Source organism: Rana temporaria, chromosome 1, assembly GCF_905171775.1.
Source record: "Rana temporaria chromosome 1, aRanTem1.1, whole genome shotgun sequence".
NCBI classification, from domain to species: Eukaryota; Metazoa; Chordata; class Amphibia; order Anura; family Ranidae; genus Rana; species Rana temporaria.
In genome coordinates this window covers 397044698-397064653 of record NC_053489.1, presented here as the reverse complement: position 1 = coordinate 397064653, position 19956 = coordinate 397044698, and positions in this window count along the sequence as shown.

Sequence of the window (19956 nt, the reverse complement as noted above, 5' to 3'; positions counted from 1 at the left end):
ATTATGGCACCAACAAGAAGATCAGAGAAACCAAGATTTTTTGACAGAAAGACCCATATGCAATTGATTTAACTATTCATAGTCCAAGCAGATACTATATAGTGTGGAGGGATAATAGAAAGTAGAAGTATCCACTCTCTTTCTCAAACATTATACAAGCGGATACATGTATGGCAGCAAAATTGGCAGAACCTCAGTCAACACCATTCGATTGTCTAAAATCCAAAAAAATTTGCAGATGATGGCTGCGATTCAGATACATTGTCGTATCTTTGAGCGGGTGTAACGCATCTCCTATGCGCTACGCCGACGTAACATTGAGAGGCAAGTACTGTATTCAGAAAGCACTTGCTCCCAAAGTTACGTTGGCGTAGCGTAAATGGGCCGGCGTAAGTCCGCGTAATTCAAAGTAGCAAGGCAGTGGGCGTGTTGTATTGTAATGAAGCGTGACCCCATGTAAATGCATGGCCGATCGAGCGGCGAATGCGCGCGCATGCTCAGAGTCACGTCGCAAATACTCCCTAAGATACGTCGGCTCAATGCTTTGTCAACGTGAACGTAACATACGCCCAGCCCAATTCACGTACAACTTACGCAAACTGACGTAAAATACGACGATGTTCCGATGTTTCCGACGTCAATACCTTAACATGACTTACCCCTGCTTTATGAGGGGTAAAGTTACGCCGGACCGACGCCTTACGTAAACGGCGTAGCTAAATCCGACGGGCAAGTGGCACAGAAGGAGCCAAATTCAAATACAATTTCTAGATTGGTATATGAATTTAGCACATCCTTCACCTTTCTTAGAATGCATGAGAGACACCTTCACAAAATCTGCCTGCGCCAGCCTTCATGAATTCTAGAGACAGTATTTATGTGTCTATATACAGTATCTAAAATTGACTACACCCGTCACATTTTTGTAAATATTTTATTGTATCTTTTCACGTGACAACACAGAAGAAATTACACTTTGCTACAATGTAAAGTAGTGAGTGTACAGCTTGAATAACATTGTAAATTTACTGTCCCCTAATGCCATTAATGTCTAAACTGCTGGCAACAAAAGTGAATACACCATTATTTTCCAGCACTGCCGTAACCCTCTTGGTCATGGAGTTCACCAGAGCTTCACAGGTTGTCACTAGAGTCCTCTTCCACTCCTCTATGACGACATCACAGAGCTTGTGGATGTTAGAGCCCTTGCGCTCTTCCACCTTCCGTTTGAGGATGCCCCATAGTTGCTCAATAGGGTTTAGGTCTAGAGACATGCTTGGTCAGTCCATCACCTTTACCCTCAGCTTCTTTAACAAGGCAGTGGTCATCTTGGAGCGTGTTTGGGGTTGTTATCATGTTGGAATACTGCCCTGCGACCCAGTCTCCAAAGGGAGGGGATCATGCTCTGCTTTAGTATGTCACAGCACATGTTGGCATTCATGGTTTCCCCAATGAACTCTAGCTCCCCAGAGCCAGCAACACTCATGCAGCCCCAGACCATGACACTCCCACCACCATGCTTGACTGTAGGCAAGACACACTTGTCTTTGTACTCCTTACCTGGTTGCCGCCACACACGCTTGACACCATCTGAACCAAATAAGTTTATCTTGGTCTCATCAGACCACAGGACATGGTTCCAGTAATCCATGACCTTAGTCTGCTTGGGCTAGATTCACATAGATTAGCGGATCTTTAGATCCGCGTAATCTATGTGATTTACGATCCGCCGGTGCAATTTAGCGAGGCCAGTGCAGTATTCACAAAGCACTTACCTCGAAAATTGCAGCGTCGGATCGTAACTCCCCCGGCGGAATTCAAATTCCGCGGCTGGGGGAGTGTACAATTTAAATCAGGCGTGTTCCCGCACCGATTTTACTGCGCATGCGCCGCCGGCGACATTTCCCAGTGCGCATGCTCCAAATGACGTCGCTAGGACGTCATTGTTTTCGGCGGCTACGTAAATTCCGGCCATCCGTATTCCCGATCGACGTACGCAAACGACGTAAAAATTAGAATCTCGGCGCGGGAACGACGGCCATACTTAACATTAGCTACCCCTCATATAGCAGGGGTAACTATCCGCCGGAAAAAGCCGAACGCAAACGACGTAAAAAAAAAGCGACAGGCGGGCGTTCGGACTTGAATCGGCGGTTTCCTCATTTGCATATCCGACGCGTAAAAAACTCGACGACACCTAGCGGCCGGCGGTAGATTGCAGCCTAAGATCCGACTGGTGTAAGTCACTTACACCAGTCGGATCCAAGGGAGATCTATGCGGAACTGATTCTTATGAATCAGTCGCATAGATCCGACCGTCGGATCTCAGAGATACGACGGCGGATCAGGAGATCCGCCGTCGTATCTCTTCATGAATCTGGCCCCTTGTCTTTAGTCCCTCTTGTGCACAATCTTTAGAAGAAGCTTCCTATTGGGACAAAAGCCCTGCAGACCATTTTTATGCAGTTTGCGGCGTATGGTCTGAGCAATTACAGGCTAACCCTTCAACCTCTGCAGCAATGCTGGCAGCACTCATACGTTTTTTTCCCCCAAAAATAACCTCTGAATATGACGCTGAGCACGTGCACTCAACTTCTTTGGTTGACCATGGCGTGGAACCTGTCCTGGTAAACCTCTGTATGGTATTGGCCACCGTGTTTGCAACTCAGTTTTAGGTTCTGAGCAATCTTCTTATAGCCTAAGACATCTTTATTTAGAGCAACAATTCTTTTTTTCAGATCCCAAGAGAGTTTTTTGTCATGAGGTGCCATGTTGAACTTCCCGGGGGGGGATGGCTGAATGGGCCCAATTTGGACATTTTCACTTAGGGGTGTACTCACTTTTGTTGCCAGTGGTTTAGACATTAATGGCTGTGTGCTGAGTTATTTTGAGGGGGCAGCGGATTTACAAGCTGTATACTCCCTACTTTACATTGTAGCAAAGTGTAACTTCTTTAGTGTTGTCACATGAAAAGGCATAATAAAATATTTACAAAAGTGTGAGTGGTGTACTCATCAAGATATTGTATGTTATTATGGCCTTCTGTGTAATAGAGCCCTAGTTTTTGGAATAAAATGCACAAGGTTGATGAATCACTATAGAGGAGTCATTTTGTTATAGAAGGAATTTGTACATACTTAAACTTGGGTAAGATCTGTGGCTCTGCGGCATACACACTGTCCCACATTCAAGTGTAGAAGAAAACACAATTGTTTCAATGTTTTCTGCTCTGCACAAAGATTTGTTCATATTATGCAGAACAAATAACAAAGACGCTTTGTGTCTAGAGAAATGTCCAGCATTGTGGTGTCATTTTCGAACATCTTATGTAATGTTTTTCCGAATCACTTGTCGTTCAAGTGGCTAAGTTTCCCGCAATGTCCGAGTGAATCAATCAATGAGTCAGTAAATGATCAGTAAGTCTGTTTAGTAGTCCTGTTTAGTAATCATTTCTAGTAGGCCCCCAATTTTTCATAGATGAGGCAGCAGTAAGTGAACAATATTAATAGATATGTGGTGATATGCTTTCTAAATGTAATACTCTTATGCACTTAAAAAGACTTATTTATTTGTAAACATTTTGGAATTCAGTTTAGTTATAATGATGAGCATTTAAACAATTTTAAAATAAAATAATAGTATTCTATACACATATACTTTAGCATTTAAACAAGTTAAAAATAAAATAAAATAATAGTATTCTATACACATATACTTTTAAATAATTTGTACAGGGTATCAGTTAAATACTGTATCTTACGGCTTATAATATTCCCCTAAAAACCAGAGGGAAATCAGGTGTGCGTGTTATACGCCGATTCCTGCTGTCTCTGAGGGAACAGGAGTGCCGAGCGTCACCGGGTTATACACAGCCGCAATCTCATGTGTACACAGCGCTCAGTCACGGAATGTGTGTTACTGATCGCCGGGTACACGGGAGATCGTGGCGCTGTGTAGCCCGTCACTGGTGAGGCTACAGATGGGCAATTTGCAGGCTGAATTAATTTGCAATGGTGAGACTGCAGATGGGCAATGGCGAGGCTGCTAATTGGCACTGAGCAGACTGCATTAATTTGTAATGGTGAGGTCTGCTGATGGGCACTGTGTAGGCTGCATTAATTTGCAATGGTGAGGCTGTATTATTGTGCAATGTGCAGGCTGCATTAATTTTCAATGGTGGGGCTGCATTAATGGGCAATGGAGAGGCTGCTGAGGGGCACTATGCAGGCTGCAGTTGGGCAATGGTGAGGCTGCAGATGGGCACTGAGCAGGCTGAATTGGTGGGCACTGGTGAGGCTGCAGATGGACATTGATCAGGCTGCATTGATGGACTGTAAACCTTATTTTGCTTCAAAGTTCTTTATTTAAAAAAAAAAAGAATTCCCTCTTAAAATGAAGGCGTGTGTTATACGCCTGTGCGTGTTATACGCCGATAAATACAGTCAATATTTTCAGAGGACTATAATGTATAACTAATGTGTTAGAGAGCCTTAAAACTTAAAGTGGAGGTTCACCCGCAAAAAAAAAATTAAGATTAGATTCATGCTCGGTGCGCAGGCGCCGTATAGAGCCGCACCGGCGTTCGGCTTCTTTCGGCTACTCGTGACGCGATAGATGCGACCGTTGGAAGCCTGTCGGAAGCCTGTCAATCGAGAAGGAAAGCCCAGACCCGAAGACCATACCCGGAAGCGGCGGAAAAGATCGCTCTCTAAAACAGTAAGTACTGCTTCGTTTTTAAAAAAACTAGCCGACTCCCCTAGACAAAATGAGCATGAATCTAATCTTAAAAAAAAAATTGGGGGTGAACTCCCACTTTAAGTAAAGCCATTTTTTCTTGTTTCTAGCTTTGAATACAGTAAATAATGGCTAAAGCTGTTCTCCAACCAAAACCTATGCAGTCTGTCTCATGTCTAGCTGCTGCTTCATTGTTTAAAACTTTTAAATGAACCCTGCACAGAGCTGTAAGAAACTTACAGTCTTGTCTAAAGTACTGAGATCACTGAAGGTTGCTTGCTCAACATCCCTGCTTGCATTCTTTTTTGAGTGAATGTAAGGTGCTCTGTGATTGAAGGAAGGGGAATTGTGACATTTATCTGCACTCACCCCTTTAATCACAAAGCATCTTCCATTCAAAAATAATGCAAGTCTATTTTTTGAATGGCAAGGATGCCAAGCAAGCAACCCATAGTGATTTTGGTACTCCCAGTGGGACTGTAAGTTCAATGCTGGAAGTTTAGCACTTCTAGCTCTATGTGGAGTTAATAAAAGTAAAAGTATTAACCACTTGACCACTGGGCACGAAAACCCCCTTAATCACCAGACCAATTTTCAGCTTTCGGTGCTCTCACAATTTGAATGACAATTACTCAGTCATACAACATTGTACCCATCTGAAATTTTTGTCCTTTTTTTCACACAAATAGAGCTTTCTTTTGGTGGTATTTGATCACCTCTGCGGTTTTTATTTTTTGCACTATAAAAGAAAAAAGACTGAAAATTCTGTAAAAATAAAAAAAAAATTCTAGTTTCTGTCATATTAGCAGGTTATTTCTCACACACATCATATGCATACTACAAATTACACCCCAAAACACATTCTGCTATTCCTCCCGAGTATGGCGATACCACATGTGTGAGACTTTTACACAGCGTGGCCACATACGGAGGCCCAACATGCAGGGAGCACCATCAGGCGTTCTGGAGCACCCAGGCCAATTTTGACATTTCTCTCCTACATGTAAAAATCATCATTTATTTGCTAAAAAATTACATAGAACCCCAAAACATTATATATGTTTTTTTTTCAAATACCCTAGAGAATACAATGGCGGTTGTTGCAACTTTTTATCTTGCACGGTATTTTCGCAGCAATTTTTTGAACGCGTGTTTTTAAAAAAAAAAACTGTTTTGTGCTTAAAAAAAAAAAAACAGTAAAGTTAGCCCAATGTTTTTGCATAATATGAAAGATGAAGTTACGCCGAGTAAATAGATACCCAACATGTCACCCTTCAAAATTGCACACGCCCGTGAAATTGCGCCAAACGTTGCTACTTAAAAATCCCCATAGGCGACGTATTGCAAGGTATTGGAGTATTGAGGGTATTGCGGAGTATTGGGGGGGTATTGCAGAGTATGGGGGGGTATTGCAGAGTATGGGGGGGGTATTGCAGAGTATGGGGTGGTATTGCAGAGTATGGCGGGGGCAGTGCTTTAAGTGGGCCAAAAGAGGTGCCGGTACTCTATTAGGTGCCGGTGCGCCCCGCGCCCCCCCCCACCATCATTAAAAAAATAGCAGGTTCCCTCACCATTGCAAGCCAGCACCCCCCCCATCAAAAAAAAATAGCAGGTCCCCTCGCCATTGCAAGCCAGACCCCCCCCATCATCATTAAAAAAATAGCAGGTTCCTGCACCATCGCAAGCCAGCCCCCCCCACCATCATTATCATCAAAAAAACACTCAGCCTGTGCTGTGACTCACGCTCACGGCGGTCATCTGTCACGATGCTCCCCCACTGGGTTCTGGCGCGCTGATACATGTCCCGCCCTCCTCCTCTAGACCAGCTAGTGTGACAGACAGCACAATGGCTCTATCACACGTCACGAGCTAGTCTTCTCTAGGAGGAGGAGGGCGGGACATGTATCACAGCGCGGCGCGCTCTTTTTTAAATCCTCCGCGGCCAGAAGCCGCAGCAAAGGTACAAAAGAGCCGCATGAAGGCTACGGAGCCGCGGTTTGCCGATACCCGCACTAGACACTCGGCGGCGGTGGCGGCGAGAAAAAAAAAAAAAAACCTTGGTCATCCTGGGGCTGCGTTCCGGTACGGGAAACCCACGTACTGGGTGCAGGGAGAGGTGCTGGTACTCTCCAGGGCCATTTTTGGAAGTGGCGGTACTGAGTACCGCCGCGTTCCGGCCCAGTTAAAGCACTGGGCGGGGGGTATTGCAGAGTATGGGGGGGGTGGTATTGCAGAGTATGGGGGGGGGTATTGCAGAGTATGGGGGGGGTATTGCAGAGTATGGGGGGGTATTGCAGAGTATGGGGGGGTATTGCAAAGTATGGGGGGGGTATTGCAGAGTATGGGGGGGGTATTGCAGAGTATGGGGGGGGGGTGTATTGCAGAGTATGGGGTGGTATTGCAGAGTATGGGGGGGGGGGGTATTGCAGAGTATGGGGGGGGGTATTGCAGAGTATGGGGGGGGTATTGCAGAGTATGGGGGGGTATTGCAGAGTATGGGGGGGGGTATTGCAGAGTATGGGGGGTATTGCAGAGTATTGCACTTTACTTTACTTTATCATTTTTTTTTTACTGCAGAGTATTGCGCAGGGATGGCTAGATCTGTGACTGCAATTGTCACAGATCCAGCCCACAGTGCGGCGGCTGCTGCTGCCGCCCGATCCCCCCCCCCTCCCTCTCCTCTCACACTGTACCGAACGGTACAGAGAGGAGAGGGAGGAACCGGCGTCATTACATGACGCCGGTTTGTTTACAAGTGATCACGTGGTAAGGAGCCGCTTCCATTGGCTCGTTACCGCGATCCGTGTTGCTGCGGGTCCCGTGGACCCAGCGAGCGCCGGTGATCGCGTGTGCGCGCCCGCTCGGGCGCGCAATTCCGACTCTCTGGGAGGACGTATATTGACGCCCTCCTAGAGTTAGGGAACCGCCTTGTAGCCGTATTTTGGCTATAGGGCGGTTACCAAGTAGTTAAACAATGTAGCTTCAGCCAGACATGGGACAGATATTCATCACATAGTTAAATAGTTAATCTGGTTGAAAAAAGACACTAGTCCATCCAGTTCAGCAACACATAAAAAATAAAAAAAACACACACTTAAATAGAAAACCTCTAAATGTACTATCCTATACCCACAGTTGATCCAGAGGAAGGCAAAAAAGGTCCCCAATAAAGCATGATCCAATTATTTGTTCCAACAGGATGCGCGTGGGAGATTTCATTCTGGCAAGGGCCGGCGGCGGCCGGCCCTTCAGCCGAGGATCCCCCCTGCGCATGCGCCGCTGCAATCAGCGGCGCATTGCGAGGGGAATATCTCCTAAACCGTACAGGTTTAGGAGATATTCTTTATACCTACAGGTAAGCCTTATTATAGGCTTACCTGAAGGTAAAAGTCAAAAAGTGGGGTTTACAACCACTTTAAGGGAGTATAATCAACATTTTAACAGCTCTTGATGTGAAGAAGCCTTTTGGTTTTTGGAGATTAAATCTCATTTCCTCTAGACGTAAAGAGTGCCCCCTTGTCCTTTGTGATGACCTTAAGGTGAATAACTTTACACCAAGTTCACTATATGGACCACTTATGTATTTAAACACTTCAGCTCCGGGAAGGTTTTACTCACTTCTTGACCAGGCTATTTTTTTGCGATATGGCACTGCGTCACTTTAACTGACTATTGCGCGGTTGTGCGATGCTGTACCCTAAAATAATTGATGTTCACTTTTTTCCACAAGTAGAGCTTTCTTTTGGTGGTAGTTGATCACCTTATTTTTACGCTATAAACAAAAAAATTGACAATTCTGAAAAAAAAAATACAATGCTTTCTGCTATAATACACATCCAAAAAGAAAATGTAAAAAAAAACGTCTTCATCAATTTAGGCCAATATGTATTCTGTTACATATTTTTGGTAAAAGCAAATCTCAATAAGCTTATATTGATTGGTTTGCGCAAAAGTTATAGCGTCTACAAACTACGGGATAGATTTATGGACTTTTATTTTTTACTGGTAATCGCGGCGATCTGTGATTTTTAGCAAGACTGTGACACAGGAACGGTCATCAGTGACGTGTCACATTTAGTCACACCACCTAACAGTAAGAATCACTCCCTAGGGAGCACTTATCCCCTGCAACGCCACCTAGTGGTTAACCCCTTCACTGCCAGTGTAATTTTTACAGTAATGAGTGCATTTTTATAGCACTGATCGTTGTAAAAATTACAATGGGGTCAAAAGTGTCCGATATGTCAGCCATAATGTCGCAGTCACGATAAAAATCGCTGATCGCCGCCATAACTAGTAGGGATGAGCTTCGAGTTCGAGTCAAACTCACGTTCGACTCGAACATTGCCTGTTCGCCTGTTCGGCGAACAGCGAACAATTTGGGGGGGTTCGCTGCAAATTCGAAAAGCCGTGGAACACCCTGTAAAAGTCTATGGGAGAAATCTAAAGTGCTAATCTTAAAGGCTAATATGCAAGTTATTGTCCTAAAACGTGTTTGGGGACCTGGTTCCTGCCCCAGGGGACATGCATCAATGCAAAAAAAGTTTTAAAAAATAAAGTTTTTTTGGGAGCAGTGATTTTAATAATGCTTAAAGTGAAACAATAAAAGTGAAATATTCCTTTAAATTTCGTACCTGGGGGGTGTATAGTATGCCTGTAAAGTAGCGCTTGTTTCCCGTGCTTAGAACTGTCTCTGCACAAAGTGTCATTTCTGAAGGAAAAAAGGTCATTTAAAATCACTCGCGGCTATAATGAATTGTTGGCTCCCAGCAATTCAGAGAAAAGTCATTCATAAAAAAAATATTAAAAAAGCGTGGGGTCCCCCCCAAATTCAATTACCAGGCCCTTCAGGTCTGGTATGGATATTAAGGGGAACCCAGCGTCAAATAAAAAAACAATGATGTGGAGTTCCCCCCAAATATCCATTCCAGACCCTTCAGGTCTGGTGTGGATTTTAAGGGGTACTCCACCCCAAATTTTAAAAAAAATGGCGTGGATTTCCCCCCAAAAATCCACACCAGACCCCTTAACCGAGCATGCAACCTGGCAGGCCGCAGGAAAAGAGGGGGGGACAAGAGAGTGCCCCCCTCCTGAACCGTACCAGGCCACATGCCCTCAACATTGGGAGGATGCTTTGGGGGTCTGTGACCCCTCAAAGCACCATGTCCCCATGTTGATGGGGACAAGGGCCTCATCCCCACATCCCTTGCCCGGTGGTTGTGGGGGTCTGCGGGCGGGGGGCTTATCGGAATCTGGAAGACCCCTTTAACAAAGGGGACCCCCAGATCCCGGCCCCCCATGTGAATTGGTAATGGGGTACATTGTACCTCTACCATTTTACTAAGAAAGTGTAAAGAATTGTAAAAAAAAAACACACACACCTTGGAGAAAGTCCTTTATTTAAAAAAAAAAGATCCAGCGGTGGTAATCCACTCTCGGTCTCCGCTCCAACGCTGTTGGTTAACATCCCTTGTGACAGTAATAAGTGGTGACAGGTACTCTTTATGGAGGGATTGGGGGTCTAAAAGACCCCCAATCCCTCCTTTGCACTTCAAAGTATTCAGATCGCCGAAATCGGCGATTCCGAATACTGTGTGTTTTTTTAAATCCGGCACCATTGGCAGCCGAGTAACCCGAAAGTGACGTCATGAGGTCGCTTCCATGTTTACATTGAAGAGACTGAATCAAAGCCATTCGCGGCTTCGATTCATCCTCTCTCTAGGCGCTGGAGGTGGTGCATCGAGGATCGGGTCTCCCGGTGGGACAGGGGGCCCGGTAAGAGCGGCGGAGGCGGCGGGAGGGGGGGGATGTCCCCTCCCGCTCCTCCGGGATAATAACCGAGCAGCCTTCCCTCTCACCTCTTTTTTACAATCTTTTTTTTTAAGATCAAAAATGTATGCACATTGTCACGACTTGGTGCCGATCATTATATTTAGTCATTGTTGTACTCTATTTTGTCAGACGTTTTGTAATCTTTATTGACTTCACATGCCAGCCTTATTCCAGTTCTATTTGCAGGTACTGTTGACTTTGGTATTTATGATGAATGTTATTACACTGTTGACTGTATCGTTCCTTGGCACAACAACCGATTGCCGTTTACTTTTAATTGTCATCTTTTGTGCATCTTTAAATAAAAAATAAAAAAAAAGTACAAACATGATAAACAAAACTACCCTAAGGCATATGAAAAAAATGGCCTTCCCTATAATAATAATAATAATAATAATAATAATAATAATAATAAGTATATATCAATGAAAAAAAAAGCCACACTGTAATCATAGGACCCTAAATAAGATGGAGACATAACCTAATAAATGAACTTATTTGGTGATAAAGCAGTATATTATAATCAAATTCCAGAAAATACAGTGTTACAAAAGTATATGATTAAAAATATATTGCAATAACCTAAATGTGCACCACAAACTGTGAATAAAAAAATGATTGCAAAAAAAGGATGTTACCATAAACGATACACAATACAATATGCCCTTACTAATATAACATAATGCGAGGGGAAGCAATGAACTGAAACATAAAGATTGGTATTTCAGCAGGACCACATTGAAGGGGTCATGCAATTTTTGTCACACAGGTCTGGCAATTAGTTGCAAACAAGTCTGTGCAGAAGGGGCTATAACATGCATACTTTCACAGTTTTCTATTATTGCATTTACTTAGACATTTACATATCTATTTAGATACTGGAGCTCAAGTGCCAATTGTCTTTGCTAAGGTGGTGAGAGAGCTGTGAAAGTCCATCAGTACAACATTCAATACTCAGCCATACAAGTATAAAAGTAGCAGTAGACCCTAAGTGGCCTAATAAAGGCAAGTGATGCTTCTGTTTCTGAGACAATCAAGACATTTCTGTCTGTAAGGAAAGATAACAATGCATATCAGTGTATGGATTCTGTAAGGAAACTGTTATGCCCTGTACACACGATCGGTTCATCCGATGAAAACGGACCGATGGATTTTTTCATCAGATATCCGATGAAGCTGACTTTCACCAGTCTTGCCTACACACCATCGGTAAAACACTACGACGTGCTGAGAAAAATTAAGTTCAATGCTTCCGAGCATGCGTCGACTGGATTCTGAGCATGCATGGATTTTTAAATGATGGACTTGCCCACAGACGATCGTTTTCTTCTATCGTTTTTTTAACCATCAGATAATTTAAAAACAGGTTCTTACTTTTTTCACCGATGGGAAAAAAAACGATGGGGTCCACACACGATCGCTTCGTCTGATGAAAACGGTCCAGTTTTCATCAGACGAACCGATCGTGTGTACGCGGCATTAGAGGCCTAGTAGGCACCAGAACAGCTAGAATTGGTAGGTGTCTATTGTGGAGAGAGATCTCTTTGATGAGAAGATACATGCATCCTGGCCTTATCAACTTCATAGTTTGACTTGGCTTCACTTTGTGTTTTTCTGCTATGGTCTTCTTTTTAGCGTCATCCCTGAATCTGAAACTTGCTTTTGACTTACATTTGCAATTTTTACTGACTTTGCTTTGACCTGACCCAACCTGATTTTAATCTTGCTCCTATTTTTTACATGTATTTCCTACTGTCCTCAGTTATTGTAAGTTGTCATCTGTGGAGCTAAAATGGGGGTTGCTGCCACTGAACACCACAGTATACCTTTTTAAGTTCTCCTTAGACTTTTTGAGGAAAGCCTTTAATGACTCTCAATCTTATCATGCTAATAAGACACAGTGACTGATCGAGCTGACTGCTTTCCTTGAGCCATAAGAGGACCACATCTCTGAGAATAATACTGGAATTCCATCGGAGTAAAAGAGAACATGTTCTCTATGTAAACTCAGACGGAATATCGGATGGAAAAACTCAGATGGGCATACACTTGGTCGGAATTTCCGATCGTGTGTATGAGGCATTACAGGTGAAGCCAACATTTAGTGCTTTTATCTATGTTACATCAGAAGAACTGAGAATCCATAGTAGGATTCCATTGACATCCCTTTCCATTGGCAACCCTTTATAAAACTGCAATTTCAGTTTTAGTTTGTGCAAAATCTTTTTAATGGAGTTATATAGTGTGTTAGTAAAAAGAAGCCCATGACAATGTAGGATGTCATGCGTCCCGCAAACTTCTTATGTGGTAGGACCATCTGATGACTTAGTCATGCTCCAGAGAGCAGAGAAGATTCAGCTATCTGGTTATAATAAGCACCTATGAAGCTGATAGAGTTAAAAATAAGTTTTAGTGAAAACATGTTTCTGCCTTTTGATCAGTTCACTAATAGTATTCCAGGAACTATTAGATCTGAATTCTTGTCTCTAAGTAAGTGATCCAACATGGCATTTTATAAATATAATACATTACGCGAGTAATTTACAAATATTCAGCTTGAAATCAGATTTTTATAAGGTATTAGGAAAGACCATGTACAGTATATGTTCTCCTTCTAGTTCTTTTTCAATAGTGTCCAACTTGCCACTTTCTTGCCATTTTATTTTCTTCCATAACTGAATATACTGTGTTTTGCAAACACAATCATGATTCTTTGACTTGCAGGAAGAGATCTACACAAGGTTTTAACAATAATGTTAATTTTTACGACAACTCAGTTGACATTACATAAAACTCCCTAACTATGAGATATTTTTGAGCAGACAAAACTGAACTCCATTTAGGAGTTTGTTCACACCACATGCGTTTGTGGTGCATCAAGTGAATATACTGTACATGCTGAGACAGTGTGAGGCCCTGCCACTGTGAAAACATAGAAACATAGGAGAAAGCAAAACGGAGTTCTCGAGAATACAGTGTGAGTGGCTTCAGAATGACAAGCTCTGAGCAGAGAAAGGTGTTTTTTGATCTTTCTCCATCTTTCTTCCAGGACCTTGGAGACTTCAAAGTGCTTTGCATGGGAAGAAATCTCCAACCCAGTGTCCACCAGAGATGTGCAGCTGTGCACATCTGTTATAATCTAGGATCTGCCAATAGGCTGGTGCTCCACCTGAGAGACAGAAGGTCTCAGCCTGGGGGTCAGGGGGACTTCAATCACTCCCCAAAAGTCAGTGAGGCTGCATTGGCCGACCAAAGTGTGCATGTGCAGTTGGTGAAAGAGCAGCAGGGAGCTGCAAGACAGCTGAGGTACAGAGTGTATATGGGGCACAGAGGTGTTGTGTTAGATCAGGGGTGCCCAACCAGTGGCCCAGTGGCCACATGTGGCCCGTGGAGCCCTCTGATGTGGCCTGCGACCTCCTTCTCTGAAATGCAATAAAATAGAATAGAATACTGTTTTTAAAGTGGATGTAAACCCTCCATACACTCAGTGAAGTGAACAGCCTCAGATAATACACTGAAATGAACCAAATATCCCTACATAGGTTTTACATGTATATCTGCTATCTCCACATTTATATACTGTTTAGAAAGTTCAGATCATGTTAGGAAATTTTCTCTTCCTGGTTAACACAGAGTGTGATGTCTGGGCATACAGCCAAGATAGCTAACATTACTGATTGGAGGAAAGACACACACCCTCTCTCATCATAGGCAGAGACTCTCAGGCCCCGTACATACGACCGGTTTTCTCGGCAGAATTCAGCAAGAAACTTGATGAGAGACGTATTCTGCCGAGAAAACTGGTCGTGTGTACACTTTTCGCCGAGGAAACCGACGAGGATCTCGTCAGGCCAAAAAGAGAACATGTTCTCTATTTCCTCGTTAGTCAATGGGAAAAGTTGGCTCGCCGAGATCCTCGGCGGCTTCACAAGGAACTCGACGAGCAAAACGATGTTTGTGGGCACAATAATTGGTCATAGGAGTCGTCCTTCATTCGATCAATAATAATAAAAGAACATTTTTTTTTTTTGATACAGTGTATAAACTCCCATTTGGCCATGCGAACTAGGCATGATGACATTTCACAAAAAGATCGTCTTTTATTATTTAAGTGATCAAATGAACGACGACTCCTACGATCAATTATTGTGCCCACAAACATGAAATACATACAGTACAACCTGAAAAAAAAAGCAAATAAACAACAAAATGATTACACAGGAAAATTACTTACTTCTTCTAATGACTCTTTTTATCTTCTCCATTTGGTCCGGCTCTCTTAATTTCAGGTCCGACCACCTTTTCCAGAGCTGCTCTTTGGACCTGCGCACCCCAAATTTCTGGTGGAGACTCCTCACCACTTTCTCCATTATTTCGGCCTTGACTTTGTTGGGATGCCTGTAAGGGCCATGTTTGGCATCGTAGTCCTCCCTCCTTAAGATGGCCACCATCTCCACCATCTCCTGAAAGGACATATTTGAGACCTTATACCTCCTTCTCCTGGTTCTTGTGTGTGCTTCCGCCTGGCCTGGCTCCTGGCTAGAGTTTTCCATACTCTGCATGTCCTCCATGTTGATCCGCATTAAACGAGAGAGAAGGGGCGGGAAAAGTACTAGACCGAACGTCAGGGGCGGGGAAAAAGGCATACCACGTGAGTGAAAACGGCGTTCACAGTCTGTGGAAGAAGGCGGAAGTAACGATTGTGTCATACGACGGTACGTAACTTTATTTTGGACGTTATTAGTGATCAGTGGCTGAGTTTGTGGGCTAGATATGGTGATAAAGCTTATTAGTAGTAGTGGCTTGACTGACATTAGGTTTTTTCATTTAATTTGGACTTGCAGAAATAATGGAGGCCTTCAGAGACCCAGAATTCTTGACAGAATTTATCCAAAGATGGAAGGATCTGCCTGTACTGTGGCAAAGAAAAAGCAAACAAAATTAAAACAAAGAAGCCAGGAAGAAAGCACGGGAGACCCTGCTTGCATTTGTAAAGACAAGGGTCCCCAACGCCACAACCACGACTGTCACCAACAAAATAAATACCATTAGGGGCACCTACAGGACCCAACGTACACAGGTCCTGTCCTCAATGAAATCTGGAGCTGCAGCTGACAGCATCTACAAGCCAAACCTGTGGTACTATGGTCAGCTGCAGTTCCTGGACGACCACATTGAGTCCAGGTCATCCCTGTCTACCCTTCCTCCAAGAGATCGCTCCGGTCTTCCCTGCAGTAAATCCTCCAGTCTTCCCTGCAGGCAAGAGCAGGCAACCTCTGAGGAAGAGCAAGAGTTCCTGGAGGACCCAGATTGTGACCCATGGAGCCAGGTATTGCATTTTACAAACAATTTTGGGTAATCAAAGTATAATAATGATGTCAAATTGATTGATTGTTACTAGTGTTCAAAATGTAAAAGGATTGAACAAAAAGTGTTGAACATATCAATAGACAGTAGTGGCAAAACATGATGGGGACAAGAATGAAAAATGCAGGGGTCAGAATGATTGTGTGTAATTTTCTGGTACGCCATCAGGGGGGAAAACGCATTACACCTGTAAGTGGCCCCGGATGACAACCCACCTTTTTTGTAAGAATAAAGTTTAAAAAAAATAACTTTTTTTTCCTAATTTTCTAGTTTGGGTAAAGGCCCCCCGCTTCTCAATTTCAGGCGGCAGCACCCCCCCCTGCTCCAGGGGGGCCATGTCTGAAGATGTGTAAGGAGCCCCATAATTCAGGATGGCGGGCCTGTGTGTAATATATATTAGCATTCATTTTGCATCTGTCATGATTTAAAAAATGTGTGTGATTTATGAAGACAACAAATAAACTATGTCCCTTTTTTTTAAACACAGACAGAGCAAAGCCAGGAGGAGGCAGGCCCCACAGGGAGCCAGGGGGAGGCAGGCCCCACAGGGAGCCAGGGGGAGACAGGCCCCACAGGGAGCCAGGGGGAGGCAGGCCCCACAGGGAGCCAGGGGGAGGCAGGCCCAACTGCAAGACAGGAGGTGGCAGAGCCCACTGGGAGCCAGGAGGAGGCAGGCCCCAGTGGGAGACAGAAGGCATGCCGTAGTGATACGATCTCACGGATTCCTCCTCTCCGCACTCCTGCGAAAAGGGCCAGGAGGCTTATCCAAATTGAGGAGGAGACCCAGGCCCTGATTTGCGAGGCAACTGCGGCCATCCGAGAGCAACCCAGAGAAGAAGAGGGTTTTGCAGCGCTCATCGCTGCCAAGCTCCATAATCTGGAGCGGGGCCAGCGTGTGCGCTGCAAAGCCATCATCTTTAAGGCCATAAGCATGGCCTCACTGGGGCAGCTCGATGACGACATTGTGCGGATCGCTCCTCCTGTCCTTGCTGCTCCTCCTGCTCATAGTCCTGCTCCTGCTCCTCCTCTTCCTGAGCCTGCTCCTGGCACAACCTCACCTCCAGGAACCCAGCCTCCGAGGACTCGGTCTGCAGTGAAGACTGCAGGGAGGACTGCAGGGAAGAAGACTACCAAGTCCAAGCGTTGAGTGATGTAGTGCCCCTAATGGTGTTATTTTTTTGGCTCACAGCCTTGTTTGTTGGCTTTGGGGACCTTTGTCCCTACAGATGCAAGCACACTCTACAGTGCTGCCTTCCTTGGCTTCTTTGTTTGTATTAAGTTTTCTTTTAGTTTGCCATCAGGCTTTAATTTTAATTTGTTTAATTATACCAGAATAAATGTTTTTTTGGTTTACTGACAAAATTTGACCATGTGTTTTTTTTGAAAATAGAGAGATCGGTAGTGAGTAGGCAGAGACATTAAAAAAATTTAAAAAAAATAATTAACAAGGGACAACAACCTCCTTGTGGGTAAATTATAATAAATAATTATGTTGTTGTGGTAACTTGACACACTCCAAAAAAAAAACATGTAAAGCAGTCTAAAATATTATCAAATTAAGAACTCCAAAAAAATAGCTACATCACAATATATAAAATAGGCATTAATTTTTTTAAGATGGAGATCTGGCTAAAAAACCCAACACAAAAAAAAAACATTAGATAACAATAAATAATAAAGTAAAGAGCTTGTCATAACTATGTAACAATACCAGCAGAAACAAATGAGGATTAGTGTAGCATTAAAAAGCATTGTGCAATGCAGCGCATTCTTTTCTTAAATAATTTCAAACCTAACGAATGTGCTTACTCCATTCTGAACGGTAGTTTTACCAGAACGAGCGCTCCACCTGTCAACCTGGACCGTAAAATGGGTGCACTTCAAAACAAAGACCTTGGCACACTGGAGTTGAGCTTTGAAGTGTAACTATAAGCAATCATTGTGTTCTGACAGCAGTGGGAGTCTCTTTCAGAATACAATGTACTAACAGGGGGTGGGATGCCTCCATCCTCCTTATTTGTGTGGATGGAGGAATCTGCACATGACCAGCTTAAGAGACTATACTTGATGAATCTTGATGAAATTATTCATGACAGAACTTTTTGAGACAACAAAAATTAGAAATCAACAGTTAACTATAATAAATAGAAAGCAGTTGAAACCCACAAATAAGCTGCTTGTACAACTAAAAACATAACTAAATTAAATGTGCATAAAGTAGGTGTTGACACTGCTCAAACATAGGGCAAACCAAGTGTAGCGCCGGCTCCCAATGACTGGGCGCTATTATAAATTTAGGGGGCGTCTGAGCCAATAAATGGGCCCAGACTTTACTAATATCATTTAAATCTGTTCTGGCTATGGTTACGCCTGATAGAAGTTTTCCCTTGTTACCTGCAGGTGGCGTTATCACCTCAGGCCCATGTTGGAACTCGGGCGAACCATGATGTGTTAAGTGACCCTTCTCGGCAGCAGCCCAGTGGGAGCGGTGCCTAGCTGTGCATGCTGGGATGGGATACTTAAGGGCAGATGCCGTTTTTCAGGGTCCTTCGCCTTGTGGCCCTCCTGGCGTGAGCGGCGTGTATGTGATTCCAGCCCAGGGACCACGTTGGTCCGAGGCTGTATTCCTATCATGTAGGCCCAGTTCTGCTGGCTGGGGCCTATGATTCTGGAAGGGATCCCAAGCTGTCCATCCAAGTGGGGGAAGCTGCTTAAAGGGGTGTTCCACTCATTTTTAATGTTTATTAAAAGTCAGCAGCTACAAAAAGTGTAGCTGCTGGCTTTTAATAAACATACACGTTGCCTTACTGAATGCCCATGTCCCACAGCTCTCTAGATCTACACAAAAGTTGGTCCACTTTATTTTACTTGGCACCAAAATTGCCATTGCCAAATCTTGGAAACAGCCCAGGCCGCTCATTTCGGTAGTTAGACAGAAAATCTCATGGATCATGATTCAAGAAAAATTATCCAGCATACTGGCTAATTCCTCCGAGGTGTTCCATGAGACTTGGGCTCCCTGGGCTGATTATGTTGGTATTCACCTAGCCCCTGAACCTGAATAAGTTTGACTGAACTCTTGATTGGAGTTAGGCATTATACTTCCCCTCCTCACCTTATCCCTTTCCCCTTCCTTCTTTCTCTTCTTTCCTTCTTTCTTTACCTCTTTTACTATGCCTGTCGGTTGGTGTATTCTTGACTACCTACTTAAGCAATTATTGCGGGGTTACGGTTCTCAGATATTTAATATTCCTTTTTTTTTGGGGGGGGGTATTCCTCCTGTTACCCTTGGGTTGTTTTATATGTCTTGCCCGCATTAGTGTGAGTAATGCGAGATTGGGAGGGGGGCTGGGGGAGTCGGGGGCCTTACTCTTGGCACAGCAGGCTCCCAAGTGGGGTGTTGAGGGTTTAGGTTCCAGATTACCCTTAGGCCCGGGCCCTTTTCTACAGGGTATTGTTACCACACATCTGTTAGATCTTTAATGTACCCTTTCTAGACTACTTTTCAGGCAGTCCTAATAATTGAATTACCTCTCTGGGATTGGTTATTATTGTTTGTATTGTAATCTTCTGCTATGCTCGCAAAATGGTGTGAAACGCCCCTAGGGGCATTTGTTACTTTTGATGCTTATGTATTTGTTGTAACCCTACTTAAAATCTCAATAAAAATTTATTGAAATCAATAAACATACACTCACCTGCTTCGCGTTCCAGCAACGCGCTGGCCCGGGGCTCCGCTTCTCTCCCCCCCCCCTCTCCGGCTGGCGTCTTCATTCTAAGTGTGGGCACCCGGCCGTGACAGCTTTCGGCTTCACGGTCGGGCACCCACTGCGCATGCGCAAGGGGCGCTAGCGCCATCCGATTGGACAGGCGATCGCCTGGGACCTCTCATGTGTCCCAGGCGATCGCCTACAGGGAGGGGCTGCCAAAAGGCGATATGACTATTCGCCTTAGCAGCCCCTCGGCAGAAGAAGGAAGTGGGACAGGAGGACACTACTCCTGAAGCCCCCACTCTCCCCCCAA